Source organism: Cetorhinus maximus, chromosome 3, assembly GCF_964194155.1.
Source record: "Cetorhinus maximus chromosome 3, sCetMax3.hap1.1, whole genome shotgun sequence".
NCBI lineage: Eukaryota > Metazoa > Chordata > Chondrichthyes > Lamniformes > Cetorhinidae > Cetorhinus > Cetorhinus maximus.
The window spans coordinates 14,723,711-14,740,624 of NC_135881.1; the positions used below are offsets into that span (position 1 = coordinate 14,723,711).

At 46.8% G+C, this 16,914-nt stretch overlaps 1 protein-coding gene across 1 annotated transcript in view; it reads left to right on the forward strand.

Moving 5' to 3' along the window:
* Nucleotides 1-1,798: 1,798 nt before the first annotated feature.
* gjc2 (gap junction protein gamma 2) overlaps nucleotides 1,799-16,914 on the forward strand; it is a 109,369-nt gene continuing 94,253 nt past the window's right edge. Inside the window, exon 1 of the mRNA XM_078536675.1 lies at nucleotides 1,799-2,285. The gene's annotated coding sequence lies outside the window, so the exon portion shown is untranslated. The remainder of the gene's footprint in view (nucleotides 2,286-16,914) is intronic.

The window sequence follows — 16,914 nt, forward strand, 5'->3', positions numbered from 1 at the left end:
CTGGGATTAAACATTTAAGTTATGAAGAGAGGTTGGATAGATTTGGGTTGTTTTCGTTGGAGCAGAGAAGACTGAGGGGCGACCTGATCGAGGTGTACAAGATTATGAGGGGCATGGACAGGGTGGATAGGGAGCAGCTGTTCCCCTTAGTTGAAGGGTCAGTCACAAGGTGGCATAAGTTCAAGGTGAAGGGCAGGAGGTTTAGGGGGTTATGAGGAAAAACATTTTTGCCCAGAGGGTGGTGATGGTCTGGAATGCACTGCCTGGGAGGGTGGTGGAGGCGGGTTGCCTCACATCCTTTAAAAAATACCTGGATAAGCATTTGGCACGTCATAACATTCAAGGCTATGGGCCACGTGCTGGTAAATGAGATTAGGTAGGTAAGTCAGGTGTTTCTCACGTGTCGGTGCAGACTCGATGGGCCGAAGAGCCTCTTCTGCACTGTGATACTGTTGGGATATATTATACAAAAGAAGGAGCTTGTATTCTTATGATATCTTTCACAACCTCTGGATTCCTTGAAGCGCTTCACAGTCTGCAGTATTTTTGAAATATAGTCACTGTTATAATGTACAGACACTTGATTGACAGTTTAGGTGTAACAAGGTCCCACAAACAGCAGTGAGACAACTGTTCAGATGATCTATTTTAATGTATAGGTTGAGAGATGAATGTTGGCCAGTATACTGGGTAAACTCCTCTGCTCTTCCTTGAAATAGTACTGCAGCATTTTTACATCCGCCTGAGGGAGCTAAACATCTTATCATCGTGTTACAACCATTTACATCACGAACTACGCAAATGTACTGATATAAACTTGAACTGAAGTACATAGCTAAGGCACCTGATTAACTATACCAATTGTGTCTTTCTTTAAATATTGCATTAAGAAATTGTACAATTGTCACAATTAATAAACCTATGTACATTTTTTCAATAATTACCTTCCTCTACTCTGCCTTGCTGTCAAAAAAGTAAAAATAGCAGATATAAAGAATACTATGGCAAAGGAATCTATAGTTTTGAAATTATAGCAAAGGCACCATTTGGACCTAAAGTGCTGGAATTTTAACGTTTTTATTCTCTAGACTCAACAGGATTTACAATGAACGTACAGATTTGGAAAAACATTTAGCAGTGAATTGTGTTATCAGTACACACTGAAGGGCAAGAGTCTCTTATGTAAACAAAGGGGGGTAAATTTTGGCAGTTAAAAATGTTAGAAAAATCAGCCAGCCTTCCTGTTGCTGATTGCTACTGGTGATCCCCAGCTGGAAGCTGGATGTGTGTGGACATTTGGCGAGTACAGAACCAGGCTCGGTTGCACTAAATCCAATGGTTGAATGGCCTGTGAACACTCCCAGCCTTGGCTGATACATGATGAGTGGTCACTCGGGCGTGGTACCGGATGGCTCATAGCACCAGTAGAGTCCCACCCCATCAAAAATATGTGCCTTCAGGAAAGGAAGAGAGAAGGAAGTGTAAAAAGAAACCTGCAGCAGTGAAATAAATTGCACATAAATTATTTAACAGCTCTCCCAAAAAAAAATCTGATTTAGCTTTGCTGGCAGATTAGATTGGCAGCCTTGCTATCATCAACAAATCCTTGCACTGTTTCGGTGTATGTGTGTGTATATAACAGCACATACTTCCCCCTCCTCAGCATAAGTAAGTCATCTGTGTACTGCATGGACTGCATGCTCTTTATGCTTGAGGAGGCGGTAAGAACACTGAAGAGGAGTAGCTGAATGTTTTGAAAGAAGCAGAATGTACAAACTGCTGATGTGGCAGATTCTTTTTTTGAAGTCAAGTTGTTCGCAGTGTTTTGGTTCTGTTTTGTAGTCAGGAATATTTTCCAATCATTTGCATGACATTCCAGGAGTGCCCGGACATTGCAGATGTGAGCAGATGTTGCCGAACTAATCACATCTGTGAGTCAGCTTCCTACGAGTTGAGCTCATGGAAGTGCTGCTTGCCCTTAGACAGTGATTCTGTTTTTTTTTCTCAAATCATTTCAAATCTGGAGATTTTCAGTGCTTGATAAAGGGAATTTAAAGGAGAATACTATTGCTTTCAATATAAGAGAGTGTTAATTTGGATTAAAAAGATCACTCCTTTTTGGGATGAAGGTTTATTTACTGTGATAGTGCTGCTGATGTTAAGCCAAAGAAGAGAAAAATGAAGCGCTGATGGAATCTGTGGGCTGGATCTCATCTATGGAAGGACGGATTTTAGCCAGTGTGGAAGTGGAACAATGTGGGAGACATGGCTCCATAAAACCTTAAGTATGGCTGAGAAAAAAAAAGTGTTGTAGCAACTGTTGTTTATATGTTTGAGGTCATATGTTTGAGTTTATATATATACATGCTGTTCAATTTGCTTGTCATCCTAACTCCAGCAGATTTGGAATATGTATAAATTTCTTTTTTTTTTAGAACTTTCTGTGTAATTTGGGCTGCAGTACTTTGACTGACCTATGATGAGCTACATGTACAAAATCTTTTAGCCAGTATTGCAAAACTCCACACGGTGTTACAACATACTTATACTGCTTTCATACTTGAACCTGTCATTGCAGCAGAGCCAACATTTTGGCCTCAGTGCAAGTAGGAAGCTGTACTAACATTAACATCGCTTAGCAGCAGCAGAAAGGCAGAGCTTTACACCTGCATATTCATCCATATACACAGAGCACTGCTTGTTGACTGCTCTGTTGCTAGAAATCAAAATGTGAGTTTTGGTTTTCGGAGAAAAAAATACTTTTTTAAAGCAGGAAAGCAAAGTTAAAACAAGGACTTTGCACCAAATGTACACTACTGTTTCCCAGTAAAAGGCTAAAGTAAATGAAACCACATCTCACAGGTGTTCCAAGGGGTTCGTATACCAGTCTGCATCAGCAACTTAATACTTGTCTTTTGTCAGTGATGTGCTGAAAGCCACCAGTGACAAAAGTGTAATATAGTGATAGTGCAGTGGAACTTCCATTATTGATCAACATGGAGGGGATTCTCCTGTAGATGATGGGTCCTGGCAACTAATTAATAACGCTCATTTGAATTTGTACATATGGAATGGCAGTTCCCTGGGAATGAAGATGAGTGCAATATAAATTTTAAAAAGTATCACATAATTTTTATCCACCAAGATAAAATATAAGCAGCAAAGGAACTGTGCAAGTATTTGCCCTGCAAGAATTCTGGTGGAGAATTGGGATGCAAGATAAAGAAATTGAAATTGACGAGTCACTGTATTACTAAATGTGTGAGAATTGTATTTAGTGTTCATAATTTCAATTTCCCTATGATATAATTTGATTAAGATACTAACCCTACAATCCTTGATGTTCTGTAGAAAATGTTTAGAAATAGCATACACCAAGAAATTAATAATTAAGAAATTAGAATTGTCTTAATGAATCTTTTGTCATGCTAATGTTCTCCATTCACCAAGTATTCTTATAACTGTTAGATTTATTTGATACTGTTCCATGGAGATGACCTTAATGGGACATACTTTCTAAGAGAAAAGTACAATTCACAGAAAGGTGATTACATAAATGTATCTGCATTTCAAACTTCTGTTTTATTCCATGTTGCTTATCTCCTTCCATTTTTGAAAGTGAATCCTTGGGATATGGGGTCATTGGCTAGCATTTATTTTTGGCTGCCCAAAGAGGGCAGTGGGGTTCTTCTTGAATCATCTCCACAATTAAGGTGTTCCCAAAATTGCTGTTTGTTCGTTCGTTCTTTGGTGTCATCTTATTCCCAGCAGGTTGACTGTCATGGATCTCTACCTCTGCCTCTCTGTGCTGCCTTTACACATTCCGTATAAGTCAACTGCATCCAGTCCATTATATTCATCAACCATTTTCTCCACCGTGTTTTCTACGTTTTCCCCTCCAACTGTCTCTGCCTACCGCCTGTTTTAAAGATGTGACCGAAGGATTATATCTTCCTCGCTTTGATGTTATGCACTGATTTCCTGTTTCTCCAGCCATTTCCAGCACGTCCTCATTAGTCTTTTTGTCTGTGTAGGATATGTGGAACATCCTCCGGTATGTCCACATCTCGAATGCGTGCAACTTATCTATAACCTCATTGTTTGTTGTCCATGTCTCCAAGGCAAATAAAATGGATGACAAAATGTAGCACCTTAGCATTCTTTTCCATAGTTTCAGGTTCAATTTCTTTTGAAGTTAACACATAATTCATTCTGATAAAGCTGGTTTTGGTTATCTCAATTCTGCTTCGGATCTCACAATCACATCTCCTATTGTCTGTGATAATCTGCCCAAAACATGTGAACCTTCTTATTTGTTCCAGGACTTGTCCGTTTACTTCAGTTTTCATTTCCAAGGTTAGGTCTCTGCTTATCACCATAGTCTTGGTCTCATTCACAGTCATTCTTAATCCGTATTCCTCATTCCTTGCTTTTACTTAGTGCCTTTTCTGACTGCAATCAATACAGTGCGTATCTCAAGATGTTGATGTTCAGCCCCCCTAATATTGCAACCTGGTAGATCTCCTATGTCTCTGAAGATACCTGCAATGAACATCCCTGGTGCACTCCTCTTTTGACTGGGAAGCTGTCTGACAAGCTGTTATTAAGTCTCATCACTGCTGATTGATTCCAGTATAGATTCTGAATTATCCTTTTATCATTTCTGTCAAATTCTAGTTTGTCTAAGCACCATTATATTCTGATGGTAGGCTCTATCAAATGCCTTCTCATAGTCTATAAAGCATCCATACACAGGTTTTTGCACTTCGAGGTATCTTTCAATGAATATCCTCAAGTTAAAGATGTTCCTTTCTTTTGGTCTGATTCCATGCTGTTAGGTAGGGAGTTATTCTTTGTACCAGTTTTAAACAACTGAGCGGTTTCCTAGGTCACTTCAGAGTCAACCATGTTGGTGGGGAACTGGAATCAGGGCAATAGATTTACATTTTGAAGTGCATTAATGGACAATTGAGTTGTTACAATAATCTGACAGCTTCATGGTCACTTTTACTGATACAAGCATTTTATTTCCAGAATTTTTAAAAAAACTAAATCCAAATTCCCAAATGGCTATGGTGGGATTTGAGGTCATGTTCTATGATTATTAGTTCAAAACTTAGATTACTAGTTGAGTAACATAATCACTATACATTAGTTAGGTTTGTTTAATCTTCAAATTACTTAAGTTCTGTTCCAGAACTTTGACCCAGTGGTGGTGAAGGACTGGCAAGGGGAGGCAGTGCTGTACTGGTATTGTTGCTGGAGTACTAATCCAGGGTAATGGTCTGGGGAACCCAGGTTTGAATCCCACCATGGCAGATGGTGGAATTTGAATCCAATGAAATCCTGAAATTAAAAGTCTAGAGATGACCATGAATCCATTGTCGATTACTATAAAAACCCATCTTGTTCACTAATGTCCTTGAGGGAAGGAAATCTGCCTACATGTGACTCCAGACCAGCAGCAATGTGGTTGACTTTAAACTGCCCTCTGAAATGGCTCAGTTGTATCAACCCAGTTGTATCAATCTGCTAAAAAGACCACCCGGCATCCACCTAGGCACCGGAAATGACAATGGCAAACTCAGCCCTGTCGACCCTGCAAAGACCTGCTTACTAACATCTGGAGGCTAGTGCCAAAATTGGGAGAGCTGTCTCACAACCTAGTCAAGCAACAGGGTGACATAGTCATACTCACGGAAACACACCTGACAGACAGTGTCCCAGATACCACCATCACTATCCCTGGTTATGTCCTGTCTCACCGGCAGGACAGACCAGCAGAGGTGGCAGCACAGCAGTATACAGCCAGGAGGGAGTTGCCCTGGGAGTCTTCAACATTGAATCTGACCCCATGAAATTTCATGGCATCAGGTCAAACTTGGGCATGGAAACTTCCTGCTGATGACCACTTACTGCATCCCTGCCCCCTGCCCCCCAGCTGATGAATCAATACTTCTCCAGGATGAACACCACATGTGTGTACTCTGGGTGGGGAACTTCAGTGTCCACCACCATCACCAAGAGTGGCTCGTTAGCACCACTACTGACCCAGCTGGCCGAGTCCTAAAGGACATAGCTGCTAGACTGGGTCTGTGGCAGGCAGTGAGGGAAAAACATACTTGACCTCATCCTCACCAACCTGCCTGTCACAAATGCATCTGTCCATGATAGTAACGGCAGAAGTGACCAATGCACAGTCCTCGTGGAGGAAAAGTCCCGTAATCACATTGATGATACCCTCTATCGTGTTGTGTGGCACGACCACCGTGCTAAATTTCGAACAGATCTAGCAACTTAAGTCTGGGCAACCGTGAGGTGTTGTGGGCCATCAGCAGCAGCAGGATTGTACTCAGCCACAATCTGTAACCTCATGGCCCAGCATATCCCCCATTCTACCATTACCACCAAGCTAGGGGATCAACCCTGGTTCAATGAAGAGTGCAGGATGATATGCCAGGAGCAGCACAAGGCATACCTAAAAGTGAGGTGTCAAGCAAGAACACAGGACTACCTGCATGCCAAACAGCATACGCAGCACATGAGAGACAGAGCTAAGCGATTCCACAACCAATGGATAAGATCTAAGCTCTGCAGTCCAACCACATCCAGTTGGGACAGAGTTTCAGACTGGAAAGCCACAATTCTGGAATTCCCCACATGCTGTGGAGTTTGACATGGCATGCGTATTTTTTTTTAATTCTTGACAGCTTCTCTGCCCGGAAGTCATCATAATTAACAGGCTTGGCTTCCAGTTGGGCATGGGTAGCTCTGGAGCAGGAAGAGCAGTGAGGCCTGACCCACCACGCAGGGTGAAAGGGGAATGTCTGAACCCCAGCCTCGGGGTTCATGATAGACAGAGCTAAGCGATTCCACAACCAATGGACGAGATCTAAGCTCTGCAGTCCATCCACATCCAGTTGTGAATGGTAGTGGACAATTAAGCAACTCATTGGGGTTGGAGGTTCCACAAATATTCCCATCCTCAATGATGGGGGAGCTCAGCATATCAGTGCCAAAGATAAGGCTGAAGCATTTGCAACAATCTTCAGCCAGAGGTGCCGAGTGGATGATCCATCCCAGCCTCCTCTGGAGGTTCCCAGCATCACAGATGCCAGTCTTCTGCCAATTCCATTCACTCCACATGATATCAAGAACGAGCTGAAGGCATTGGATACTGCAAAGGCTTTGGGCCCTGACAATATTCCAGCAATAGTGCTGAAGACTTGTGCTCCAAAACTAGCCACGCCCCTAGTCAAGCTGTTCCAGTATTGCTACAACAGTGGCCTCTACCGGGCTATGGGGAAAATTGCCCAGGTATATCCTGTATACACAAAGCTGGACAAATCCCACCCGGTCAATTACCGCCCCATCATCAGTAAAGTGATGGAAGGGGTCATCGACAGTGCTATCAAGTGGCACAAACTTAGAAATAACCTGCTTACTGCTGCTTAGTTTGTGTTCTGCCAAGATCACTCAGCTCCTGAACTCATTACAGCCATGGTTTAAACATTGACAAAAGCGCTGAACTCCAGAGGTGAGTTGAGAGTGGCTGCCCTTGACACCAAGGCATCATTAGACTGAGTGTGGCATCAAGGAGCCCAGCAAAACTGGAGTCAATGGGAATCAGGGGGAAAGCTCTCTGCTGGTTGGTGTCATACCTAGCACAAAGGAAGATGGTTGTGGTTGTTGCAGGTCAATCATCTCTGTTCCTGGACATCACTGCAGCAGGAGTTCCTCAGGGTAGTGTCCTAGGCCCAGCCATCTTCAGCTGCTTCATCAATGACCTTTCTTCCATCATAAGGTCGGAAGTGGGGATGTTCGCTGATGATTGCACAATGTTCAGCACCATTCAGGATTCCTCAGATACTGATGTCCAAATGCAGCAAGATCTGGACAATACCCAGGCTTGGGCTGACAAGTGACAAGTAACATTTGCGCCACACAAGTGTCAGGCAATGACCATCTCCAACAAGAGAGAATCTAACCATCTCTCTCGACATTTAATGGCATTACCATCACTGAAACCCCCACTATCAACATTGAGCAGAAACTGAACTGGACTGGCCATATAAATACTAATGCTACAAGAGCAGGTCAGAGACAAGGAAGCCGGTGGTGAGTAACTCACCTCATGACTCCCCAAAGCCTGTCCACCACCTAAAAGGCACAAGTCAGGAGTGTGATGGAATACTCCCCACTTGCTTGGGTGAGTGCAGCTCCAACAACACTCAAGAAACTTGACACCATCCAGGACAAAGCAGCCTGCTTGATTGGCATCCCACCTACCCTCCACCACCGACGCACGTGACAGCAGTGTGCACCATCTACAAGATGATCTGCAGGAACTCACCAAGCCTGCTTAGACTGCACCTTCCAAACCCACAATCGCTACCACCTAAGAGGACAAGGGCAACAGACACACGGAAACACCACCACCCGAAAGTTCTCCTCCAAGCCACTCACCATCCTGATTGGAAATATATCTCTGTTCCTTCACTGTCGCGGGGTCAAAATCCTGGAACTCCCTTCCGAACAGAACTGTGGGTGCATCCAGACCACATGGACTGCAGCAGTTCAAGAAGGTGGCTCATCACCACCTTCTCAAGGGCAATTAGGTTTGGGTAATAAATGCTGGCCTAGCCAGCTAGGCCCACATCCCATTTTTCATTTGATGTGCGTGGGGTGGGCCCCGCACGTCCGCGCACAAAATAACGGTGCGAGTGTCCTGACGTCACCGCGCGCCATTGTGATATTTCGCTGGGTGGGCGCGTGATGAGGTCCGACGCGTGCCCGCCATTAATTAACGGGCCACTTAAGGCCTTTTAATCTTCAATTGACCCCGATTTTTCGGCGCCCTTGCGATATTCGGTTCGGTGCAACGGGCAGGTGGGTAGGAGAAATTTCTATTAACCTCACCCACGGGCTGGATAAGAGGGCTCAGTGGGGCCGTGAATCTGGTCTGTGAAGTATTTATTGGAGAAAGATTTTTAAACTTCCCTGTGTGATCTGCAGTACTTCAGAAGGCATCCCAGCAGCTTTTTCTGGACTCTTAACCTTCAGGTCAGCACTCTGCAGTGAGGAATCTTTTCTGGGCATGTAGCTTTCAGGAAGCCTTCCCTTAGCTTGAGTATGGGATCTGATACGTCCACAGGAGGCAGCTCCTCTGAGGAGGAAGGGAGGGCTAGAATGAGGAGGAGGCCAGGAGTGCACATTCTGCCTCCAGGGAAGCCACCTTTGGGAGTAAGGCACAGGCACAAGGGGTGCAAGACCAAGAGGTAGTCCAAGGTGGAAGGGGCCGCAGAAGACGTCACTATACTGCTGCCAGAGTATACAGGTGGCGAAGCAGTTACCTCAATATATCTGAGGTGCAGTGCCGAAGGAGGCTCCGACTGTCATGGGAGACAGTGAACTATATCTGTCAGATGATTGGGCCTGTGATCTTCCCTAACTGTGTGGGTGGACACCCCATGCCAGTGGCTCTGAAGGTCATAGCTGCCCTCAACTTCTATGCCTCTGGCTCCTTCCAGGGGTCAGTGGGTGATCTTTGCGGTGTCTCCCAATCAGCTGTCCACACTTGTGTCAAGCAGGTCACAGATGCTCTGTTCAGGCATGCATTAACCTTCATCCACTTCCGTTGGGACCAGGCAAGCCAGACACAGCGAGCCAGAGGCTTCACGGCCATTGCTGGCTTCCCCCGCATCCAGGGTGCTATAGACTGCACACATGTGGCCATCAAGGCGCCAGCAGGTGAGCCCGGTGCCTTCGTCGACAGGAAGAAATTCCACTCCATGAACATGCAGATAGTGTGTGATCATAGGATGCTGATTCTACAAGTGTGTGCAAGGTACCCAGGCAGCTCCCACAACGCCTACATCCTCAGACACTCCCAAGTGCCGGGTCACTTCAGTGCTCCGGCCCGGCTTGATGGATAGCTGCTGGGTGACAAGGGCTATCCCTTCAGAAGATGGCTCATGACGCCTCTCCACCACCCAAGAACAGGAGCTGAGCAGCGCTACAATAGGAGCCACGCCTCCACAAAGGCTGTGGTGCACAGAGTCATCTGTCTTCTCTAGATGCGCTTCCGATGCCTGGACTGTTCATGGGGCCCACTCCAGTACCCCCCCGGATCATGTCTCGGTGATAGTGCTTGCATGCTGCGCTCTCCACAATCTTGCACTGGAAAGGGGGGACGCTGTGGACGATGAAGACAACGACGCAGTGGCTGCGGCTGCACACGATGAGTCCAGCAGTGATTCTGAGGATGAGGAAAATGCTGAGGGGGTAAACGCTGACCTGGGACTACTCCAAGGAGGCAGGGACATCCGGGGTGCTTTAATCCAACAAACCTTCAGCCAGCGCAACACAGATGGATCGCCAGGACAAGCCTGGGCTGGTGCCTTGATCCTCGACACCTAAGTGCAAAATCTGCCATGTCATTAGCAGTGACTAAGGGCCATGTACATAAAGATGAATGTCCAAATAAACGCTCATGACACTTTTCTTAAACATACACATGCAGAAGAAACGAGCCACCCTCAGCCATGGTCACACATCTGGCATTTAATGTGTAAATCAGAAGTTCTTATAGTTATTAAACAATAGTGTAAACAATCCAAAATAAATCATAAGGACCTAATCTCGTGCCAACAGAAAAGCACCAGTGAGAAACCCGTGATGTGCCTAATGTGCCTTATGCTTTCATTTCCAGGTGCTACGTCTTGGTGCTGCCCCATCGCTTGGAGTGGCATCTGAGACAGCCTGCTGACTCTGCTGCTCTGTTGGCCTTGATGACCTTGGCGGCCGTTCTCTGGCCCATGGAGCCTGTGCTGGCCCCGCCTGGGAGTGAGCTGCCAGTTCCACAGCTGGCATCTCCCCAGTCGTCGCAGCCTTACTGGATGATACGGTCATTGGGAGAGGGGCGGAGGAGCTGGTGCCCTCAACCGGAGCGCCCTTAGAGGAGCCCACAGAGACAACAGACAGCTGCTGTGCCAATGTGAGGTCGCCTCGGACCTCCTGGCTCACCATGGATGGATGTGCAATGAGCTGGGAAGCTTGATGCCTACACCATCTCCCACACTGTCAGTGACCAGCTGAGGGCATTGCCAATGTGAGGGATTGCTGGTCAGAGCACATCCCCAGGAGGCCCTGGTGGGTCTCCTGGAGTAGGTTCCCCACAAGAGTCGCCACTCTCTCCATGGAGGACACATGGCGCTCGGACATGTGGCTCATTGCTTCCGCGATCGAACGCGTAGAATCCTCCACCACGGAGACCAAGCCAAGCATAGCCCCATGTATCTCACCCAGATGCGCCCGCACACCCGGCCGCATTTCCTGCCCCTGCTGCGTCGTGGATAACTCCAGTGGCGCATCATCAGGCACTGACTGAGCATGTGCCTGGTCCCCTGTAGTCCTCCGACTGCTGGCACCATGGGCACTTTCTGTCTCTGTCAGCTCCTCTAGCAAATATGAAGTGCCCTCACCACTGTGCCCCAGGACACTAGCCGATGTTCGAATTTCCACCAAGGTGCTAGTATCTGCACTGGTGCCTGCCTCACAGAAATGGTATGACGCTGGTGAGACTTCAGGGCCCTCAGGTGTGAGAGGGGGCACCTGCTGCTCCTCCTCCCGGCCATGCTTTGATGATGCTGAAAGGAAGAACAAGGACAGTGGATCAGTTAGCGTGCACACACTGACAAACTTCATGCCTGTCCCCCTGGCTCATTATGTGCTCAACCTTCTAGAACCAATGGCCCAGCAATGTTTCAGCAATAACTAATTTAACAATCTTCAGTGCTATGGCTGTTGGGAGGATAATGCGGACCTCACTGTTGGCCTTAAATACCTGGCTTTGCCACTCCAGCCTCACCGACACCAGTAGACCTGGGTACATGGTGCCTCTCCAGCCCAAGGGCCTCCTGCTCAAAATGGCTTAATATGGAGAGCTGTGCCTGCCCGCCTCCAGTCCTCGCATGTTCGGACACATTATGAGCATTCTTCTCCTGAAAAAGAGAGAAGACCGTTCATTCAGGCAAATTGCACATGGACTCTGCTCGCGCACGCCTAACCCCAACCAGAGTGGGGCATATCAGGCCTCCAGGGCCTCCTCTCCCCGCTGCTGCTGATCACTCAGACCAAGATGCTAGGCCTGCTCCCCACCCCCCAAACACCCCCTTGGACACATGCTGCGTACATCACATTAGGAGCCACACGGTATTTCCTCCAATCACAAGGAGGCGCAACCACATGCAGCGTAGAGGGCAGCAGATAGTTCTTTGCCACAACATCTTGAGGTTCCCCTTCCACCATCTCATCACCCTGAATAGGACATGTCCTGGAGTTCTGAATATGCACCTAGCTGCAGCTCCTCCAGGTTGCCCCCAAACTAGTCATGTGCGACTAAGAACAACACGTGGCGCGAAAGAGATCTCATCTCTTCATGACTCACTCAAGCCAACCTCAGAATGGGCACTATCTGCTTGGCCACCCAGCAAAGGAAAAATGCCCTAAATGATTCGATGCAGTCACGATAGTAAGACTTGGTTGGGATGGGGGGTAGGGGGGGGCCTCAGAGGGTAAGGCTACCTGCTGGGTTAAATGCCCAATGTCAAGATGGTACTCACCCTGCCAGAGCGCAACAAATCATTGAAGCCCTTGTGGCACTGGATCCAGATGCGCCGAACCACGTTGTGGGAGCTCACCATCTCCGCCACCTCCTCCCAGGCACACTTGGTCATGTTGGAGGGGCCTCCTCCTCCCATCCTGGGGGAACCAACACCTCCCGCCGTGCTGCCACCTCCTCGAGGAGGGCAGCAAGGCATTCATCAGAAAAATGAGGGGCGCTTTGGCCCCCCACTGGCCTACCCTGCAACCAGGCCTGCTCCTCTAGCCTACCCTCCAGTCTGGCCTGCACACCCGAACCCCTCTAGTGCGGCCTAGAACTGGCCATTGTGAGCAGCCTACAGAAGGCTGCCAAGCCTTCTTTTAAACAGACTGCCGGGTCGCCATTGGACCCAGTGGTCTGTGCATGCCCACACAATCCCGCTATCCATGGGAGTCAGCAAATACGCTGGGCGGCCTTAATTGGCCCACCCGCATAAAATGATGGAGCGGACCCGATCGCGGGAGGCGATCGGGCCCGCTCCCGCTCCCTCCCAAACGAAAAATCCTGGCCCATTAAAAAATTATTTGGAGGAAGTGAGACAAGTTTAAGGAGAAATTATTCAATGAGAGAACAAGTTCAGCCAAATGGAGGAGAGTGGTGGTGGATGGTGATTGTTCGGGCCTATGTTCAAGGAAGAAGTGGGGAGCCCTCAGTCCATCCTGGTGGGGGGTAGAGGTGTAGAGGAATTGGACGTCCATGGTGAAGAGGAGGCGGTTGGGGCCAGGGAAATGGAAATTGCTGATATGACGTGGGGCATCAGATGAATCGTGGATATAGGTGGGAAGAGACTGGACAAGGCAAGAGAGAATAGAGTCAAGATAGGAAGAAATGATTCCTGTGTGGCAGGAACAGGCTGACACGATCGGTCTACCGGGACAGTCCTGTTTGTGGATTTTGGGAAGGAGGTAAGAGCGGGCTGTCCGGGTTTGGGAGACTATGAGGTTGGAAGCTGTGGAGGGAAGATCTCCAGAGGATCCCCAGCTCCACAGCCTGCTGAGGTTTTCCAACATTTTCTGTTTTTGATTCAGATTTCCAGCATGCGCAGTATTTTGCTTTTATCTTAATGAGACTGACTGTTGGCAGCGGATATCATGAAAGATAGTCCGCTGGGTTGTGCTTGCCTGGACGATACTCAAAATAGAATTCGTACTCCTGAAGTTTGAGTATCCAGTGCTCTATTCGAGTGGGTGGTTTGCTATGTGAATTGTTGGATAAGTTTACTAGTGTCTATGATCAGGTTTTTTTTTATTCATTCGTGGGTATCGCCGGCTGGGCCAGCATTTATCGCCCATCCCTAATTGCCCTTGAGAAGGTGCAGGTCAGCTGCCTTCTTGAACTGCTGCAGTCCATGTGGTGTAGGTACATCCACAGTGCTGTTAGGGAGGGAGTTCCAAGATTTTGATCCAGCGACAGTGAAGGAGTGGCGATATATTTCCAAGTCAGGATGGTGAGCGGCTTGGAGGGGAACTTCCAGATGGTGATGTTCCCATCTATTTGCTGCCCTTGTCCTTTTAGATGGTAGTGGTCGTGGGTTTAAAAGGTGCTGTTGAAGGAGTCTTGGTGAGTTCCTGCAGTGCATCTTAGGGAAGAATTTTCCCGTTGGCAAGCGGGGGCGGGGACGGGGCCTGCTCGCCGACTTGTAAAATGACGTGCGGTGACATCAGGCGGGAGTCCGGATGTCACCGCGCGTCATTTAGATTGTCAGTTCGGTGCGGCTGCACACCCGCCGAACTGTCAAAGGCCTATTAAGGCCATTAACAAAGTAATTAAAGTCTTTAAGAATGCTGTCCGTCCAACCTTAACGTTGGCGGGCAGGTGAAGAGACCAGGCGGCCTTCACATTTTTCATGAAATTTCATCCACGAGTGGGGTGAGATTTCATGAAGGGTTTATTAATTACATAAAATTTTTAGAAAAAATTAATGGACATGTCCCAGTTCATGTGACAGTTTCACATGTGACAGTTTCACATGTGACAGTTTAACACGAGGGGACATGCCGTTAAAAATTTTTTTTTTTACCTTCATTCAAAGGCGAAATTTTGAGAGTGCAGAGTTTGCATGTTCCTGTCAGGATTAAAGGCAAAGTTAACAGGCATAGGGAACCTTGGTTTTCAAGGGATATTGGCGATCTGGTTAAGAAGAAGAGAGAGGTGTATAGCAGGTATAGGCAACAAGAAGCAAATGAGGTACTTGTAGAGTATAGAAAATGTAAGAAAATACTAAAAAAGGAAATCAGGAAGACAAAAAGAAGACATGAGGTTGCTTTGGCAGATAATGTGAAGGTAAACCCGAAGGGTTTCTACAAGTATATTAAGAGTAAAAGGATAGTGAGGGACACAATTGGTCCCCTTGAAGATCAGAGTGGCCGTCTATGTGTGGAGCCTCACGAGATGGGGGAGATCTTAAACAGTTTTTTTGCATCAGTATTTACTCAGGAAACTGGCATAGTGTATAAGGAAGGAAGGGAAACAAGCAGTAGTTTCATGGAACATATAGAGATTAAAGAGGAGGAGGTGCTTGCTGCCTTACAGCGAATAAAGGTAGATAAATCCCCTGGGCCTGACATGATATTCCCTCGGACCTTGAGGGAGACTAGTGTAGAAATTGCAGGGGCCCTGGCAGAAATATTTAAAATGTCCTTAGCCACGGGTGAGGTGCCAGAGGATTGGAGGGTAGCTCATGTTGTTCCGTTGTTTAAAAAAGGCTCCAAAAGTAAACCAAGTAATTACAGGCCAGTGAGCTTGACGTCAGTAGTAGGTAAATTATTGGAAGGTGTTCTGAGAGATCGGATATATAATTATTTGGACAGCCAAGGGCTGATTAAGGATAGTCAGCATGGCTTTGTGCGTGGTAGGTCGTGTTTAACGAACCTTGTAGAGTTTTTCGAGGAGGTTACCAAGAAAGTAGATGAAGGAAAGGCTGTGGATGTTGTCTACATGGACTTTAGTAAGGCCTTTGATAAGGTCCCACATGGGAGATTAGTTCAGAAGGTTCAGACACTTGGTATCCATGGAGAGGTTGTAAACTGGATTCGAAATTGGCTGTGTGGGAGAAGACAGAGAGTGGTAGTGGATGATTGCTTCTCAGACTGGAGGTCTGTGACTAGTGGTGTGCCTCAGGGATCTGTGCTGGGACCATTGTTGTTTGTTGTCTATATCAATGATTTGGATGATAATGTGGTGAATTGGATCAGCAGGTTTGCTGATGACACTAAGATTGGAGGTGTTGTGGACAGCGAGGAAGGCTTTCAAAGCTTGCAGAAAGATCTGGACCAACTGGAAAAATAGGCCAGAAAACGGCAGATGGAATTTAATGCGGAAAAGTGTGAGGTGTTACATTTTGGAAGGTCAAACCAAGGTAGGACATACACAGTAAATGTTAGGGCACTGAGGAGTGCGGAGGAACAAAGGGATCTGGGAGTTCAGATACATAATTCCCTGAAAGTGGTGTCACAGGTAGACAGGGTTGTAAAGAAAGCTTTTGGCATACTGGCCTTCATAAATCAAAGTATTGAGTATAGGAGTTGGGATATTATGGTGAGGTTGTATAAGACATTGGTGAGGCCAACTTTGGAGTATTGTGTGCAGTTCTGGTCGCCTAACTACAGGAAGGATATCAGTAAGATTGAGAGAGTGCAGAGAAGATTTACTAGGATGTTGCCGGGTCTTAAGGAGTTGAGTTACAGGGAAAGATTAAACAGGTTAGGACTTTATTCCTTGGAGCGTAGAAGAATGAGGGGAGATTTGATAGAAGTTTACAAAATTGTGAGGGGTATTGACAGAGTAAATGCGAGTAGGCTCTTTCCACTTAGATTAGGAGAAATAAACACGAGAGGACATGGCTTTAGGGTGAAAGGGGAAAGGTTTAGGGGGAACATTAGGGGAACTTCTTCACTCAGAGAGTGGTGAGAGTGTGGAACGAGCTACCATCTGATGTGGTAAATGCGGGCTCACTCTTAAGTTTTAAGAATAAATTAGATAGATACATGGATGGGAGAGGTCTGGAGGGTTATGGACTAGGTGCAGGTCAATGGGACTAGCGGAATAATATTTTGGCACAGACTAGAAGGGCCGAATGGCCTGTTTTCTGTGCTGTAGTGTTCTATGGTTCTATGGTTCATTCCATTGTTCAAAACTTAAACTCCGTGCCTCAGGGAGATTTCTGCACTCTTTCGCACGCATGCGCGAAAGAGCGAAGGACCCGACTCAGGTAATCCACTCCCCGCCTGCACAGGGAGCACTCAGTGTTT